Source organism: Mesoplodon mirus, assembly GCF_964341445.2.
Source record: "Mesoplodon mirus genome assembly, chromosome: 6".
Taxonomy (NCBI): domain Eukaryota; kingdom Metazoa; phylum Chordata; class Mammalia; order Artiodactyla; family Ziphiidae; genus Mesoplodon; species Mesoplodon mirus.
In genome coordinates, this window is record NC_138982.1 from 137,997,438 (window position 1) to 138,016,663 (window position 19,226).

General features: G+C 42.5%; 1 protein-coding gene across 9 annotated transcripts in view; it reads right to left on the reverse strand.

Moving 5' to 3' along the window:
- SETD4 (SET domain containing 4) overlaps positions 1-19,226 on the reverse strand; it is a 434,330-nt gene that overhangs the window by 256,474 nt on the left and 158,630 nt on the right. For 7 of the 9 annotated variants that reach the window (XR_014294474.1, XR_014294475.1, XR_014294476.1 and 4 more), the window contains one exon: positions 8,016-8,181. The exons of the other annotated variants lie outside the window; for them this stretch is intronic. The gene's annotated coding sequence lies outside the window, so the exon portion shown is untranslated. The remainder of the gene's footprint in view (positions 1-8,015; positions 8,182-19,226) is intronic. 9 annotated transcript variants of the gene reach the window in all.

The window sequence follows — 19,226 nt, forward strand, 5'->3', positions numbered from 1 at the left end:
GGTCAGGGAATTAAGATCCACCATGCTGTGGGGCACCAAAGCCCACATGCCCCAAGTACAGAGCCCACATCTGGAGCCCACGTGCCACAACTAGAAAAAAGCCTGCACGCTGCAACAAAGAGCCTGCATGCCACAACTAAGACCCGATGCAGCCTAAATAAATTAAATAAATAAATAAATAAATAAATAAATACAACTGCAGGATAAGTTAAAAAAAAAAAAGTCATGAGCTGCCAACAAAGCAATGAGCTCTCCATTGCTTGATGAATTCAAGCAGGGGGCTGGATGACCACCTAACTGGAAGGTCAGAGAGATTTTTGCTTTGGTGGGAAGTTGGCAGGAGGACACTTAAGGAGTCTTCCAAGCAGAACAGGTGTGGTCTTTGGGTTAGAACTAAGGATCCACCTGAGTTTAACCCCAGCTCTGCTCATTAGCAGCTGGGTGACTTGGCAAAGTAGCAAACTTCTCTGTGCCCCAGTTTCCTTCAAGATAAAGTGGGAATAAATACCAGTACCTACTTCTAGGGTTGCTGCAAGAATTAAATGAGTTCATCCATATCAAGTGTCTGAGACATAAACAATGCTTGGTAAATGTTGGTTGTCGTTCTTGTTATGAAATTGTTATTATTACTGGTACTCTGAGATCTCAGCATCTTTCACTCTCCAGCATCATGAAGCCCCATACGTAGATGCCACTGAAGTATACACCCAGCCAAGTGTATACTGGCTGATGCCACTGAAGTGGCTACACAACACAATGTGACATCCATCCAAGCACTGGGTGTACCAAATACCCAGTTTCCTTCTAATGGTTCCTTTTCTTCTTTCTTTTTTTAATTAAAGAAGTTCTTATGAAGCAAAAAGAACGGTGAGACTCAGGTTTAAACAACTGGATTAATTTCTAATTACGTTAACACAGAGCAATGTAATTCCCATTATGTATGAGTCTATCTTATTAGTTGGAATTCCAATGTTTTTCCACCCTCAACCCTTTGAAAAGCACTTCTGGTGGGGAGAGTGGAGACTCAGAGAAGGGACCCTTCCTGTGTTCCCACTCTGGCTTCCTGGTGCTGCGTTTTTGGAGAAAGTTTCCCTTGAACTTCTATGCACTTCATTCTATCCCCCTGCAAATTTACACACAGAGCACCTTTGTGAGCCCAAGACTGAGGCAGGGAGAGAGCACAGAGAAGGTCTGTCAAGCCAAACAAGTTGATTCACGTGCAAAAATCCCCCAACTGCGTTTACAGATTAAATTGGAAAAACTTTCAGCTGCTTCTGGTTGAAAATTCCACTGAAACCCTTTACTGACTGTCTGTGCCTGTAGCACATACAATTCCCAGCGCCTGCACAATAGTCTACACGTGCAAATGCATATGATCAGAGGTACGTGAGTAGCGTGTGGCTTCAAGATGTCTGTGTCATCCGACAGCCAATGGTTTCCTGCATATTTGCTATGTAAACACATCCCTATCTATTATTGTGCTGTAGCCCACAAAGTTTAACAAGGTCTGCCTGGTGGGGCACTTGAATTTTGAACTTAGCAACACTAGATGCTTGAATGCATCACGCAATGGGGGGGACTTACTTTGTTGGCAGTTCATACCTTTTAATGAAGAGCTCCAATGATTGGGAGGGAATACTTATAGATCTGCACTGTCCTATGTGACAGCCACTAGCCACTTGTGGCTTTTGACACTTGAAATATGGCTAGTCCAAATTAAGATGTGCTATAGGTATTAAATGCATGCCAATTTCAAAGATTCAGTACCAAAAAAGAGTCAAATAACTCATTAATAACTTTTTTGGTATTTTTTATTGAAGTATAGTTGTGTTAGTTTCAGGTGTACAGCAAAGTGATTCAGTGATATATACATACATATATATGTGTGTATATATATATATATATATAATATATATTCTTTTTTATATTCTTTTCCAGAATAGGCTATTACAAGATACTGAATACAGTTCCCTGTGTTATACAGCAGGTTCTTGTTGGCTTTCTATTTTATATAGTAGTGTGTATATGTTAATCCCAAACTCCTAATTTATCCCTCCCCCGCTGTAATAACTTTTTAGATTGATTATATATGTTACAATGATAAATTGTCTATAGTGGATTAAATAAAATGTTACTAAAATGTCGCTTGTTTCTTTTTACTTTTTTAATGTAACCAGTAGAAAAATTTACATTGCACATAGGGCTCACGTTATATCTTGACTGTACAGTGTTAACTCAGAGTATTTATTAAAATCAGAATCTCATAGAAGTGGCCCAGGAATCTGCACAGTTAATAAGCACCCAGATGATTAAGATCACTGCCATTTGGGGACCCCTGGCATAGCAGGCAGTGATGTGGACCATGAGTCATAACACCTGGATTCTAAACTTGATTCAAGTTCCTCCTCATCAACAGAATGAAGGTCTTGGATTAGACCTAGAAAGTCATATGGCTTAAGGCTTCCAATCCCATTACCCAATGATTATACGTCCATCGACCCATAAGATCCCCAGAGACTGACTGGACCCAAATGGATAACAACTTCATGCCATTTTTAACCTTATGAACTATTCATTTCATTCCTCCAAGAGGACTCTCACAAAAGATGTTAAACCAGTCGTCAGAACTTTTAAAATTCATCCTCCAAACATCAAAAGGGTTTTCACTGGGGAAAAGAAATGACCCTTCAAAATATTTCTAAAAGTAACCAATGAAATAAGTGAGCAACGCCATGTGGTTTTGGAGAAGGAAAGATAGGAAGCAGAGAAGGAAGTGGATAAGATCCACCCCCATCTAAACCCTGAGTGCACTTAGGGTAAGGGTGCAGGAGAGTCTCCAGATCCCTGGCTACAGAGCACACTAGCAGGTGGGCTTTAGATTTGAGATGATAGAATTTCAAATATGTTGGCTGACTCGTGTGTGAGGACAAAGCCCACCAGACTGCCTAAAAGGAAAAGATCCTGGTTTGAACCTTTTCCTTAATCAATGTAAGAATCCTCACTTTCCTCCATCACTTTATTAACACAAAAAAAGAAAGGCATAAAGGGACAGCAACAAGCTGGTCAATGCAAGGATCTTTTATGGCTGGGAATATCCAGCACACATGGAAAGACTGTTTTCTCCACTAAATAATAATGATCCAAGACATAGGGCTGTGACAGTAGATGCCATGCTGAATATCAAACACTTGTAGAAGAGATCAATTCCTACATATTGCTTTGCTAAGGGCTCTCACATTTTCAGCCTCAGACCTTCCTAGATTACATTTTCGTGTTAGTTTGATTCTCAAGGTTGACCTACATGTTGGCTTCTTCCCACACTCATTAAACTGGGGCTGGCCTGCCCCACAAGACCTTTACCACTCCAGCCAGACAATTCTTGCCATCAGACAAGAGGAGGAAGACAAACAAACTTATAAGAAGTGAAATAAACTGAACTGGGACCCAAATTATGAGCTAGCACCATGAATAAACACACACAGAGATTCCAGGTAAACTGTGGTTCTGTTTACAGTGGAACAGGACGTTCTTTCCTGGGACATCTCCTCCTAGCTTACCTGATTAGCAGCTCCACGTTCATACGATCCCCTTCTCAAAAGTTTTCTTTGCTGTGTAGGCAGGTAATTGTTTTTTGCACCAGATGAGCTTAGTTAAACAGAGGCAGGGTGATCTAGGTAATCAGCTACATACATTGCCAAAGAAGACCTCTAATAATATCACCAACTGCTATGGCCATCACCTCTTCCTCTGCACAGAAAACAATGAACAGTAGCTTTTCTGCTGTCCTTCGATACCAGCACAGAGAGGAACATCTGGCTATGATTAAAGTACTGGTGGTAGAGATGCTGGGTCACCAGGAACCTAGGTTAATGAGCAGCCAAAAAGCTTCCTGGAAGAAGTTGGCCCAATAACTAACTCTTGGTCACCAGCAGAAGTGATTCTGAGTAGACCTTGATGCTTGGTCTGAGCCCAACTCAGCCCAGCCCAGTCTGGCATCTACAGAGGTTGTAACTGAAAACAGAAGTTGTCTTTCACAGAAGCTATCTAAGGCAAGGAGGCTCTGCTTCAGTTACCCTTCAGGAAATCCAAGACCGGGTGAAACAGGAATTCTCTCCACAGAAGACCACACCAATGTGGCTCCTAAGGGCTCTACCATATATATCAGCAGCATAAGCAGAAGAAATGGCACCCAAGGGAGGGGACCTGGGAGGTGGCCCTTGTTCCTGGGGGTAGCGTCTCTCTCCAGGAGACTTAGGTGGCACTGGAGAAGTCTCTGTAGGCAACTACGCATCTTCAGAGGAATAAAATGGCAGCCGTCACATGGTAACTAAGCCTGTGAGTAATTGGGAGAAAGGTTTCTGAGGGTCAGGCTCCCATAAAAAAGCAAGAAAAATATGGTCTATACAAAATTAAACCTCTTTTAAACTCCACAGGTTGTGTGGACTTAACAAATTCAAACCTTTTCTGGGACGCAATCATTGTAGACAAACTGAAAGGCTGTGGGTTCCTCCAAAGGGCAGCTCAGAAATCTCTTCTGCTCTGATCTCCTTTTAGGATTAGGCAACTTGGCTGGTTTAATCTGAAACTTCAAGGAACTGAAAGATAAACCTCTCAGGTGAGTAAATGGGATGCAGAACAGAGATCATTAGCTGTCATGAGAAACCAATGCCAAAGGCGTTAGGCCCATGGGTTCCACCTGTCCAGAGGATGGCCAACTTCACAAAGGAAACAGGAGAGTATTTGACTCTGGGGCCATAAAGATGTAGATTCAAGTCCCAGCTCTGCCACTTGTGAATATTATAAATTTTAACAAATTAGGTGACCTCTCTGCACCTTGGACACCTCAACTATCAAATGGGGATTCTAATAAATATCTTGCAGGACATTTTTGAAGGTTAAATAAAATATATAAAGCCCCTAATGGAATGCTTGGCATATCAGAGTTGCTTTTTTTTAAAAAAAGTAGCAATTACTATTAATCAGCCAATTCTAAACAACATCCTTTATACATAAAGAAACAAACTTATGATTACCAGGGGGAAAGGTGGGGGGGAATAAATTGGGAGACTGTGACTGATGTATACACACTACTATATATAAAATAGATAACTAATAAGGACCTACTGTATAGCACAGGTAACTCTATTCAATACTCTGTAATGACCTATATGGGAAAAGAATCTAAAAAAGAGTGGATATATGTATATGTATAACTGACTCACTTTGCTGTACACCTGAAACTAATACAACAATTAAATAAATAAAAGCATGAAAACAAATTAGAGACTGATCCCACTGATGGAGGTTCAGGAACAGTAAGTGTGTTTATAAAGCCATGGAATTTGAGAGATAAAATCTCCAGATTACACGGTCCAACCTCCTTATTTTTTGCATATGGAACTGGGGCTGTTAAGTGTCAAACTAAAGCCACACAGTCAATGAGGGACAGACTAGAACCAAAATTCATGCTTGGCTACTGTTGTGGGTTGAATTGTATTCCCCAAACAAGACATGTTGGAGTCCTAACCCCAGTACTTCTGAATGGGACCTTATCTGGAGATCAGGTCTTGACAGAGGAAATCAAGTTAAAATGAAGTCATTAGGGTGGACTCTAATCCAATATAACTGGTGTCCCTAGAAAAAGGGGAAATTTGGATATAGAACAGGGAGAACCCATATGAAGATTGGAGTTATACTACCACAAGTCAGGAAACTACCAGAAGCTAAGAGAGAGGCCTGGAAGAGAACTTTCCTAGAGCCTTCAGAGGGAGCATGGCCTTACCAATACCTTGGTCTTAGACTTCCAGCCTCCAGACCTATGAGACAATAATATCCACTGTTTAAGCCAACCAGTTTTTTTTATTGTAGTATAGTTTATTTACAATGTTGTGTTCATTTCTGCTGTACAGCAAAGTGATGCAGGTATACATATATATACATTCTTTTTTTTATATTATTTTCCATGGTTTATCATAGAATACTGAATATATTTCTCTGTGCTATATAGGACCTTGTTGTTTATCCATTCTATATATAATAGTTTACATCTGCTCACCCCAGCCTCCCACTCCATCCCTCCCCCACCCCCTCCCCCTTAGCAACCACAAGTCTGTTCTCTATGTCTGTGAGTCTGTTTCTATCTCTTCGGTATGTTTATTTGTGTCATATTTTAAATTCCACATATAAGTGATATCATATGATATTTGTCTTTCTCTTTCTGACTTACTTCACTTAGTATGATAATCTCTAGTTGCAACCATGTTGCTGCAAAAGGCATTATTTCATTCTTTTTTATGGCTGAGTAGTATTCCATTGTATATATGTACCACATCTTCTTTATCCATTTGTCTGTCCCTGGACAATTACGTTGTTTCTATGTCTTAAGCCAATCCATTTTTGATACTTTGCTAGGCAGCCCTAGTAAACTAAAACAGCAACTTCCCATAGAAAAAGCCATCATACTAGTCATTTTCAAGTTCTGCTACGTAGGACCCCAGGAACCCTGGCAGACAGTGATGTGCTGGTAAATGTTTAATAAGTGGGTCTCAGGACGACGTGAGAGGAGACCTGATGTGCGGTATTTGTCGAGTTCCATGGTGTAACTACTCTCACCCTGGTTAATTTCAAGCTACCCATGTGAGATCAGTGAATGCAGAGGTGGGAAGAGCTGTAGCACCATCAGCTCTCATGAGCCAGGATGTGCCCCGTGGGAGGCACCTCAGGGGCTGCCATGGGACAAGGGAAAAACCAAAGAGGCAGACCAAAATAAGCCCTGTACGTATGGGAGTAATGCTGCTCAAAGGTGTGAAACCATTGCAGTAGACCATGATCCTCAGAGGAATACATCCAACTTCTATTTTCAACCTGCAGTTCCAGTTAAGTGTCTGCAACCTTCACCAACCTCTGGAGCCCCAGGTTAAGTGTCTGTCCAACGGCATTAGCAGCCACCCCAAAGGGTTTTTTGTCAGAGGTCACCCTCCTCATTCCTGGTCTCTACTCCCTGCCCATTAGAGGTCATGCAGCTTTTCACTGACCTAGAGATGAATATCAAAAAGAATATCTTTCTTTCACATTCACCAAATGGCCAAGTTCTTTACCAAAAAATATCTCTTTAGGGAAATAATTCTAGAACAATCTATTCACAGATTCTGTGTCCTTAATCTAGCTGTCCAGTGTGACAGAACTGAGACACTGTGAAAAGGTTTCCTGTTACTGGGCCTGTTCTCCAGGTCGATGCTTTTTAATAATAACGTTGATGTCTCGAGCCTTTGCAGATCTGTTCAACCAACAAGACTTGGCATTTCTGGTCATTTTATTTAAGCTTCTTTGCCAAGATGATGGATGCATCTCACAGTTCAACTGTCTCTAACAGACTAAATATATAGACTCAGCACAACAAACAATAATGGTGAAAATAGCACAGTAGAAAGAGCGCTGGCTTAGGAAAGAAGTCCTGTGTTCCAGAACCAGCACTGTTGTTCATGAGTGTTATGAAGTCTTTTCACGTTTCAACCTCTTTATCTGCAAAAGGAGGGAATAGGGAGTACTAATCTCTGCACAGGTGTGTCGTGTGGATCGAATGAGATGCCAGACACGTTAAACACACTATCATTTGTGTTTTCCACTTACCTGCTTTGTTCTAATGCTTTAGGTAAAAGGGTTTATATGATTGATTAATATGAGACAGCATTCAAAGTTTCAGAGTAACTTTCATTGTAAAAAGCAAACTAATCAAGAAAAAAAAATTCCAAAAGTACTATTATTTTGTTTAGTATGAGAGATTACAACCAGATCATTTCTTTTTAAAGGTAAATATTTTCTTTAGGAGTGTGTTCCAACCACCGTGCGGCCTTCCAGCCACATCATCACTAGCTCCAGCACATCTGGGCATGTTCATGTGTGGGATACCTCGGGTGATAGCTCACCACAGTAAATGACAGCTTGAGGCCCAGGAATAAGCACCGAAATGGACAACAGAAAGTATAGAGAAAACTCCAGAAGAATGAGGAACCCACCTCTCTCTTCTCATTTGGTATATTTCCCTGTGTACGTGCGCGTGCGTGTGTGCGTGGGTTCTCCCAGATTGTCTCAAGCAAACTGAATCACCAGCTACTCAGAGTCCAGCGGGCTGACCTCTTGCTGCAGAGCAAAAACTCCAATGCGTAGGGTTTTTTGGTTTTCCTAGGAAAGAATGAAGAAGATGGAGGGGATGTATCGTTAGAATGCTGTTGTTTAAAGGAGAAAAAGGAATCAAATGAAAGAGTCCCAGTTTCCCTGTCTGCGGGAATAGAGGAATAACAAGGGGAATGTAATAGTAAAAAGTAATAACAATAATAATAATAATAAAATTACTGTTGGCTCCAAGAGACTCTCATATTCCACTCCAATTCTAAAATTGGAAATAAAAAACTGGAGTGCCACTGAGGCAGGGACTGTAGGTTTGTGAGTTACACGCTTCAAGCTGCATGTGACTTCACCAAGAGAGTAAAGGCAAAGGCCCTAGAAGACACAGTGAGGGCCCCCAGGATAGGAGGGAGACGGGGAAGGCTCAGGAAAACTCAGCAAAGGTAGTCACAACTATGGGCGCCAAGAAGAGGATGGAAAGAACAAATTCCCATCAAAGGCAAGGTAAGAGGGCGCTTTCTACAAGAACAGGTGGTCACCGTGCCAGATGCTGGAAAGAAATTAGGGAAGAGAGAGAGAGGACTGAGATACAGCCAATAGCTTTGTCAATAAGGTAGCCATTAGGATTCCTTGGTGGCATATTTGTAATAGAGTGGTGGGGACAGGAGCAACTAGTAGGTGGGACAGTCACTGATAATTCCACCTTATGTTGCCTAAGCAACACCTAAGCATACACAAGTAAAGAAAGACCCGACTTGAGAAGGCAGATGAGCAAAACTAGGAGACGATATGGTAGGGAAATCTTCAATCCAAACAAATGTGAGATATGGGGGTATGAACTGTATGGACAAAGGCTGGTTAATTGCAATGGGATGGAAGAGATTTGAAGGGACCCAACCTAGAACTTCAAGGAGTCACTGGGGTGGGGATAGGGTAGAAGGGACTTGGGGGCAGGCCGACCCAGCCTCCGAATCCAGTTCCGCAAGCAGGGCGCAGCGTCCAAAGGGGTTGGCGACAGCCAACCACGAGACATCCAGCGGGGCAGACAGTGTGGGGGCAGGTGAAGGAAGGGTGCAATCTGTCCACGTGGTGAACTGTAAAGTTTCCCAACAAATAAACTAAACCAGGAGCAGGAAGGAAGCCGGAGGAGGAGCTACTCAAGGAGGCGGGGAGAAAGACAGCCAAACAGCATCGGGAATCGGGACAGATAGACGGCATCCCGCCAGTGGGCCATGACTCAGGGGCAAGACACCAGTCCCTGGGGAGGATGGGCGAGGGCAAACAGAAGGGGCCCATCCAAACAGGAGTCGGGGGATTGAGTACTGGGCAGATTCCTAAGGGAGGGATCGGGGCTCCGTCGCTGCGTGGAAGCCAGTGGCAGACCTGGATGTAAAGCAGACCTGGAAGGGCAGACAGAGGGACCGGTTGCAGCCCAGAGGGATGAGCCAAAAGCCCCTTGGCTCCTTCCCCTAGCAGGGCAGAAAGGGCCTAGACCTGAGGCTCAGGAGAGCCCCATTTCATCCAAAAGATCTTAGCAGAAGAGGGCCACCAAGGATGAGAATCAGGCAGGGGCCAGAGAAGGGATGCTTTAAGGTATAGTGGGCCTCATCTTAGAACCAGAACCAGAAAAGGAAGAAGGTAAGGGAGAGTCTAGAGATAGTCGTGAAGAGCATTTTATGGGGAGGAGATCAAGGAAGATATGGGAAGGAATCAAATTCCCAAAGAATGTGTGCCCTTGCTCCCCCCAGGCTTAACCAGTCACGGACCCAGAGATATCATAGAACAATCATTCATCAAACACGGTGCACCCTGGAATCACACCAGATTGGAGTCTGATCTGCTGTGTGAGGTCCAAGGAATCATCTCTAGATTGTAAAGACCGATAAATAACCACACGAGTCCCCATAAGAGGTTATGAGGGCTCCTTCTGCAGAAATTAGTTTTTCTCAGGGCCCCCTCACCTCTTCTGTTCTCAGGGCCCCCTCACCTATGCTGAGATCCTTTCATGGTTCTAACTGAGGGCCAAGAAGTGAGTTTGAGAACTTCACACAGGACAAGGTAACCCCGTTCCTTCTCCGAGCTTGCCAGCTCCTCCCAGCGGCTAGTTTCAGTTCCGCAACTTTTCTAGTTCAGGATAATAGCTAAGGTGCCTTTCAGTGAGATGACTGAAAAGGGAGATCTCTTCCTAGCCAAACAAAGGCTTCCAAATCATCAGTTCCTATTTTAAACTTTTTAAATGAACCCAAACTCTTAAGTACTAACAACTCTTTAAAACTTTCTGACTTCAGGTTGTCCCCTTAAAAATTGTATGCTTGATAAATGAAGTAAGTCAGACAAAGACAAATATCATATGCTATCACTTAAATGTGGAATCTAAAAAAAGATACAAATGAACTTATTTACAAAACAGAAATAGACTCACAGACATAGAAAATAAACTTATGGTTACCAAAGGGGAAAGGGGGGAGGGATAAATTGGGAATTTGGGATTAACAGATTCACTCATTAATAAATAAATCACTCATTTATTTCATTCATAAAATAGATGAACAACAAGCACCTACTATATAGCACAGGGAACTATATTCAATATCTTGTAATAACCTATAATGAAAAAGAATCTGAAAAGTTTTATATATATACATATATATGTATATAACCTGAATCATTATAAATCAACTATACTTCAAATTTTTAAAACTGTATGTTTGGTTTTCCTTTAAGGGGAGAATATTTTGGATTTGCTTTTGTCAGCTTCCAAGGAAGGATCTGCACCTTTACATTAATATCTTAACCAAAAGAATAAAACATTGTGACACCTCAGCTGCTGAGTCCAGGAAGCTGGGGATTGCTGAGGAATAATCCAGACAGAACTTTCAGAGGACGCGGAACTAGCACCTGGCAGTCTCCCGTTTCTTTCAAGAGATTAAATCATACCTTCCCAGGTAATCAGACTGACCTTAATAAAAGTTCTCAGTAAAGAAATGAGGAGGACACCTTGACCCAAAAAATCTCTGGCCCATGTGTCAGGAATGTGGCAGGGATAAGTGAGGACAAGATTGGTTCCCAACTGTGGTTTATTTTCAAATCCAGTAAAACATAGAGCATGGGTCATTTGCAAATTCCAGTAAAAACAATTCAAACATGAAGTTCCTGGGACTTCGGTACACGTATTTTTGTTTGCATCCTCTCTTTTTTCCCCTCAGTATCATGTATGAGATGCCTGAATGTAGACTCTTTTTTTTTTTACTCAGTAAATGTATTTCTTTACATGGGCTCGAACAAGACACACAGGCATCCAAAACATAGGAGATAATAAGGTACTCATATTTCTTAAATCAATACAGATGATGTTTTGAAAACATGATTTAGCTACTGGGAATATGTGAGTTCTTGATAAATCTCATTGACAGGCAATTTCAAAACACTTACAGAAAGAAAATTGTCTGTTTCCATGGTTTATAACCCACACACTGATATAGACTGGAAATTCTCTCCTCCCCTTGCCTACATCACCTTGCACAATATCACCTGCCCAAAAGTCCAGAGGGCAGATGACAGTTAGCAGGGAAAGGACGCGGCAAGCCACAGCTGCTCTGGCTTCACCGGCATGGGTTTACTCCACCACATAGTACATAGTCTGATTTCCCTCTTCCTCCTGTCTGTTTCCACAGTCCCTTCTTCTGGTTGCCTCCACAGGAATCTCCACTCCAGTGGTCCTGGCAGCATCATGGGCCTTGTAATGAGGTAGCCCTGGGCTCGAATCCTAACTCCAACATGGAAAAACTGTGGGATAGCGAGGGTGGTAGGGAGACGCAAGAGGGAGGGGATATGGGGATATAGGTGTATGTATAGCTGATTCACTTTGCTATATAGCAGAAACTAACACAGCATTGTAAAGCAATTATACTCCAATAAAGAGGTTAAAAATAACTAAATAAATAAAATACATGTAACATTTAAAAAAATGTAATGACAATTCTCAGTTCACAGGCAGTACAAAAAGAGGTCACATGCTGGATCTGGTCCAAGAGTTGTAGCTTGCTAACCCCTATGTTACTGTATACCTGTTACAGTTCTAAGGATCCATAAATACTAAATCATTCTAGCGATCCTAAAGGAAAAAAAAAGAAAAACTCTGACCCTGAGTCAGCTATCCAAATTCTGAGCCTCAAGTTTCTTGTCTATAAAATGGGCTTATGATACCTACAGCTTAGGGTTCCCATGAAGATAAAATAAGATCATATATGGGAAATCCCCTGACATAAGGGGGTGCTCTGTGAACCTATGTTCCCTCCCTTCTTTTCTCCTCAGTTTACTTATAAACTTACACTAAATGAACATAAAAGGAATAATTTGAAAAGACCTTGACGTAGTTCTTGTCCTCCAAGAAATACACAGTGAGTTATAGTATCTTACAGAATGTTCAAAGAAGAATAAGAAAAGTGCTCAAGAGGATGAAGAGGTTTCCATGAGGAAATGAAGGGAAACATAATTTCCTACCTGGAAAGGCACAAGGAGAGACATGTTTAGATGCTACCAAATCTACAAAGCCTGGGCACGGAGTGAACACAAGGACATTTGCATCAAGTCTGGATATATTGGAATGTTCCCTGCCCTCTTGGATCTCCCCACAACTCTTTCTTCTTCTGCAAAATGAAGATAACAGTATGTAACTCAAAAGACTGTAGAGAGGATTAACTTCAGATAATGTGTGTAAAAAACTTAACACAATGCCTGAGTATTAGTTTTCTATGGCTGCTGGAATAAATTACCACAAACTTAGTGGCTTAAACAACACAGATGTATTATCTTATGATTCTGAAGATCAAAGTCCAAAGTCACAGACATAGAGGACAGATTTCTGGTTGCCAAGGGGGAGGGGGGTGGGAGAGGGGAAGACTGGGAGCTTAGGGTTAGTAGATGCAAACCGTTACACATAGGATGGATAAACAACAAGGTCCTGTTGTAGAGCACAGGGAACTGTATTCAATATCCTGGGATAAACCATAATGGAAATGAATATAAAAAAGAATGTATATATGTGTATAACTGAGTCACTTTGCTGTACAGCAGAAATTAACACAACACTGTAAATCAACTATACTTCAATAAGTAAATAAATAGAGATTTTAAAAAGTCCAAAGTGGGTCTCACTAGGCTAAAATCAAGGTGTCATCAGGGTTGCCTTCCTTCTAGAGGTTCTGGGTAAGAACCTACTTCCTTGCTTTTCACAGGTTCTGAAGGCAGCCTGCATTCCTTGGCAGGTGGCCCCTTCCTCCGTCTTCAAAGCCAGCAGTGTAGCATCTTCAGATCTCCCTCTGACTCTGCTCTTCCCACATTTTTCATAAGCACATTTGTGATCACCTTGCACCCACTTGGCTAACCCAGGAAAATCTCCCTACCTCAAAATCTTTAAATCACTCACATCCACAAAGTCCACTGTGCCATGCAAAGGGACATGTTCACAAGTTCTATGGATTAGGATGTGGACATCTCTGGGGCCCATTATTCTGCCAACCACAGTATGATCTGTAGTATGTTCTCGACACATGGGAGCTGCCATGGCAAGAAGGAGGGAGAGGCAGCAGAAGCAGGGGGAGGGGACTAAGGAAATTCATGGCCTAAATAGTGAAAACTCGTTCCCAAGTGAGTTCAAATAAAGCCACAGATGACTCATCCGAAAGGTCTGTGAAGGAAAGCTAGGGATATTTGTGGTATGTCATCAACTTTCAAAGGCTAGCAGCATTGGAGGTAACAGCCAACTCTTCTTTAGTAAATATAATATGTAGGGACCATTTAAAATCATCACCATGTGATGGATGTTACCCAGACTTCTTTTGGTGGTCATCTCACAATACATGCATGTATCGAATCATTATGCTATGCTGAAACTAATATAACTTTATATGTCAATTACATCTCAATATAAATAAATAAATAAATATCATGAGAATCTTAAGGGTATTTTTCAACTCAGATCAGCATTTAAACTAGAAACCCAAGAGCCACAAATTGAGAAATCTGGCTTAATGGGCATCATCCATCATCACGCTGGGAAACATCCTTCATTTGCCTATGAATTAATAAATGCTCAAGGCATAATTTCATGCCAGAATGGCAGGAACATAGTTTTTCCTGGGCTGAAGCAGGCTGAGGTGGGTCTGGCGCTCTGATCTGAGACACAGCTAGAGAATCCGGTACACAGAATGAGCAGCATGTGTCTTAAATCAGCATTCACAGTCCCAATCCAACTCTTGACTGGTCCTCTGTCAGGATTAAGAGCCCTAAAGAGTGGCAGAAGGGCAAGCTGTCCCGTTGCCTAAATGAAACTAGATCCATGTGCTTTGAACTCCCCAAACACAGGTGTAAACTTAACTCTTAAAGTTATGTTTGATGATATGAATTTAAGAACCTGACCACCTGCTCTGTTGCTCCCATGGGCGTGCACTGGAGTACACAGTACAGACACAGCAGGCACTTTGAATTCACTCAAGCGCCCATGATCAACTCCGATGCAATGCCCAGGACTATGCTCTGAAGACGCAGGAAGACGAGATCTTAAATTAGAAGATTTTTGAAGGCAAATGGAGGTGGCCACCAGCCTCTGCTACAAAGCTGCTTCATAGGGCCCCTTGAGAATCTCTGACTTGATGAGTCCTGATGTGCTCCCAAGATAAACAGGGACTTATGTTCCCCTAGGAAACAAAATGGATTGACATGTTGGATGGAAGTAATTAATAAGTATCTCTCTCAGTGCTGAAGAAGGCCTGCTATTATCCTGGCTATCTTTCTGACATTCATCCATGAGGAAAGATGAGGATGATTACAAATAAAAATGGCTCATATTTATTGAGCACCTATTTTCTGCCCTGCATTGATCTTAAATGTATTAATTCATTTAATTCTCAACAATCAGGTGAGTTATTATTATTTTGCCTCCTAGATAACTGAGGAACACAGAAGTTAGATTCCTTGTTCAAAATCTTATAGCAAAACAAACAAAGATTCAAACCCAAGCCCTCTGGGTCCTAAGCCTGAACTCCAAACCATTCAGCCCTATTTTTCTCAAGAATTAACAGATTCATTCATAATTGTCCTACTTACATTTTTCAACAGAATCATTTTTGTCCTAATATACTTTGACCCTATTAAAGTTAACAGTGCCAAGCACTGGGATTTTCTTCTGTTTTGCCTTTCAGAGCAAGGACACAGGCCCATTCAATGCTTTAGTATAATGCTACCTAAAATCAAAGAAATATGATCTTATTTATTTTAACAAAGACAACACTTCATAGTAGAAATAAAAATGGTCTTCTTGCTCATTTACTGAATCACTGCCTTGCCCATCTACTGGCATCACCAACACCGGGCCTTCAGCCATAATGTGGTTACCTAAGAGCACACAGATGGTGTCTTTATCTTCTAGATGGTTTTCCAAAATGCCCCCCAGTGTCTGACACCTCGCTCAGGCTACACTTCTTCTCCAAAATATGCATGTTGTAAATTTCTCAAATATCTCATAGATTGCATGTGTGGTGAAAAATGGGAGCTTTGATCATAGAACACACCCCAACAAAAAATTTTTATTCTAAAGCTAGAACATTGTTAAGAACAAACCTGTATAAAGGGTTTCCTCTCACAAATAGAAGTTGATGGAAAAAAGCAGTTCCAGTAACTGGGCTGTAAGCCTGGACCCCTCAACTAGGTTGGACTGGCACCAATTTACATGAAGGATTATATAATCTTTGGAGACTGTCATGGATAGTCTTGCCATGGATTTGGCTGTCAGCCTCTTAACCCTTTCTCCATGTTTGGGAACTTCTACCTACACACAGTTTACCTTCATAGCCTATCAATATCACCACTGAAGCTGAAAATGCCTCCACCCTGCCTGCTCCTACATCTGGTGAGGAAGGCTGGTCACATGACTTCTCGTGGCCAATCAGATGCTCTGGCTGGGTTTTTGCCCCCGGACTGAGTGACCCAGGTTTACTTTCCTTCACCACACTTATCACTATGCTTATGAGTTCATTTATTTTATTTCCCCAACTGAATGTAAGGCTCCATGAGGCTTATATTTACGCTATATTCCTAGTACCTAAAATAATACCTGGCTCACAATAGGAACAATACATTTCTTGAACGAGTGAATAAATGGATGGCTAGATGGAATAAATGGATGCATGTGCAAAGGAAGGTGAATTTACCATTCCCTTTCCCATAAGATCATGCATCAGAAAGAAGCTCATGGACGCATTCCTTCATGCAGACATTACCATTGAGAGAAAGAAGACACAAGGGGCAAGACAAGATCATGCTACTCTTTTTGTGGAAGGAGGCATTCACCCCTTCCACTTTGCAACCTGTTCTCCTGAGCAGAACTGTACACATTCTTTCCCCTGGCAGTGCATAACCAAAAGGACATTTTTAAAAGGGTAAATATCACCATTTTGAGAACCGCAACTTCCAAAACTCCCAAGAAGAAGAAAATATTACAAAATGGTCCAAACATGCCAGATAGGAGGCCACCATTGGTCACCTTAGAGGATAAGGAGAAGTGTTTAGAAACAGAGTTAGGCAAAAAAAAATGCCTCAATACTTTTAAAGGGAAGAGGATTTATAGAATATATAAATCAATACTTAACATCGATCCCCTTAAAAATCCACAGCAGATTAACAGCTATCATAAAATCTGCATATTTTAACACACATATGCCCTATCCCACCTTATATCTCACTTTCCATGCAGGATATCCACAGCCACCTCCACAATTACCTTATGACATGTTTTCTAGAACAATCACCATCATAGATGTCCTCCACTTGACAAACCCTAACTTGTGTATGTGTATTATAAATTGCAATATCCAGAGCTAAAAATAGTATCCCAGAAATTATGAGAATACAGAATCATCAATCACCCTTTTCGTATCAATATATGTCTATCAAAGTAGCTCGTGATTTCATTTCTCTTTTAGCGGCCTCTTCATACTGCACATTGGAACTGCTCCTAAGCCAATCACTCCACACTCTTCAAATTTCACAAAAAGATGGAGATTTGGACTAAGTGACAAACTTTGTACATTCACCTAGTTCCCCCACTGCTCCACATCCTTATAAAACATAGAAGAGATGGGGCTTCCCTGGTGGCACAGTGGTTGAGAGTCCGCCTGCTGATGCAGGGGACACGGGTTCATGCCCCGGTCGGGGAGGATCCCACATGCCACGGAGCAGCTGGGCCCGTGAGCCATGGCCGCTGAGCCTGTGCGTCCGGAGCCTGTGCTCTGCAACGGGAGAGGCCACAGCAGTGAGAGGCCCACATACCACACACACACAAAAAAAGACAGAAGAGATGGTTTTTTAAATAGTGAAGCCATAAGAGCGATGAAAAACAAGAAACAGTACCCAACATTATCTAGAAATTTTGAGACAAAAAGCAGAGAGACAAAAATCAGACAGGATCAACTTGTTGGAGAAAAATACAACCAACACTTGTGCAGAAGAAGTCTGCTACAGAGAGGGGTCGTTACACTGTCCTCCAAGCTCCAAGGCAATGGACCCAAGAAGCAAGAGGGGCAAATCTGGCAAAAACAATACTGGATCACTGCATTTGCAGCAGCTACATCTTTTGGCTTCTCCCTCCTCCCCCCTTGAACTGAGTGGTGACCAACAACAGCATATAGCACTGGTTAAAGTGATAGACTGGGGCGCTCAGGCCAGAAAGGCATCATTCACCTGAAGCTATGGCAGGAAGTGGCTTGACACTCACCAAACCCACCTGCCTCTTCCTGGGCACAGGAAAGCTATATTTGCCAGCTTCCTTTGTACTTAGGTTGAGATCATGTAACTAGTATCATGTAACTAGATCATGTAACTAGTAACTAGTATCATGTAACTAGTATCATGATAACTAGATCATGTAACTAGTATCTAGCCAGTATCTAGTATCTAGTGGCAATGAAATGTACCCCTTCCAAGCCTGCTTATGAAAGCCCTGTACAATCATCCTCATTCTTTCTTCTCTGAAAGTAAAGGATCCAATGAAGATCTGTGAGGGGCCCCTGGAAGATGACCGTGCTCCAAGATGGAAAGAGCCAGGATCCCGAAATCAGTAGAGAGAAAAACAAATCTTTATTGAGTTACTAGGGTTTGGGGGTTATTTCTCATAGCTGACATGAGTTCTCCAACTAATCCCATAGCCAAGGAAACCCTGAGAGGACATGGAGGAGCCACAACAAAAAACATTGCACGAGCATCTCTGTCCAGGAAATGGATGGCACACTCAAAAAGTTGATCAGGGCTTCCCTGGTGGCGCAATGGTTGAGAGTCCGCCTGCCGATGCAGGGGACACGGGTTCGTGCCCCGGTCTGGGAAGATCCCACATGCCGCAGAGCGGCTAGGCCCGTGAGCCATGGCCACTGAGCCTGCGCGTCTGGAGCCTGTGCTCCGCAACGGGAGAGGCCACAACAGTGAGAGGCCTGCGTACCGCAAAAAAAAAAAAAAAAGTTGATCAAAGAGATCCTCGAAAATGGACTATTTCAAGAGGTAAGGACAGGGCTGAGGGAATCATCCAAAGATGATGAAGCTCCCAAGGGTCAGCACCAGTGGAGAACCATGGCCTTCCCCAGTCCTAAAAGGGGAGGGATGGAGCAGTTACCAGAAACAATGAAGAGCTGTAGCTACTGGGGAGAAGTGTCCCTCCAGGACTTCTGACTATAGATAGAAAACACCACCTCTGCCAAAACCAGGATGACAGAGGGAGGACAGGAGAGAAGGGGAGATCAATACTCCAGTCTTTCCTCCTGTCCTCTAGATTCAGCTGGAGTGTCCCTTTGGCTGAGCCAACTGGAAGGCAGTGGGCAAGGGAGCCCAGTGATGCAAAGGTCAGCCTCCTGGGGGCCCAGAGCAAGGCTGATTGGGACAGAGCGTGGATGTGCAAGACACACTGAGAAAAGCCCAAACACCCTCTCAGCAGCCCATCCTGCCTGAACACCCTCTCAGCAGCCCATCCTGCCCAACCCCCGGCAGCCCAACCAGAGATGAGCACCTGTAATCAGAAATGGCATGCCCAGAGGGACAAACTAAATGAAGATGAGATG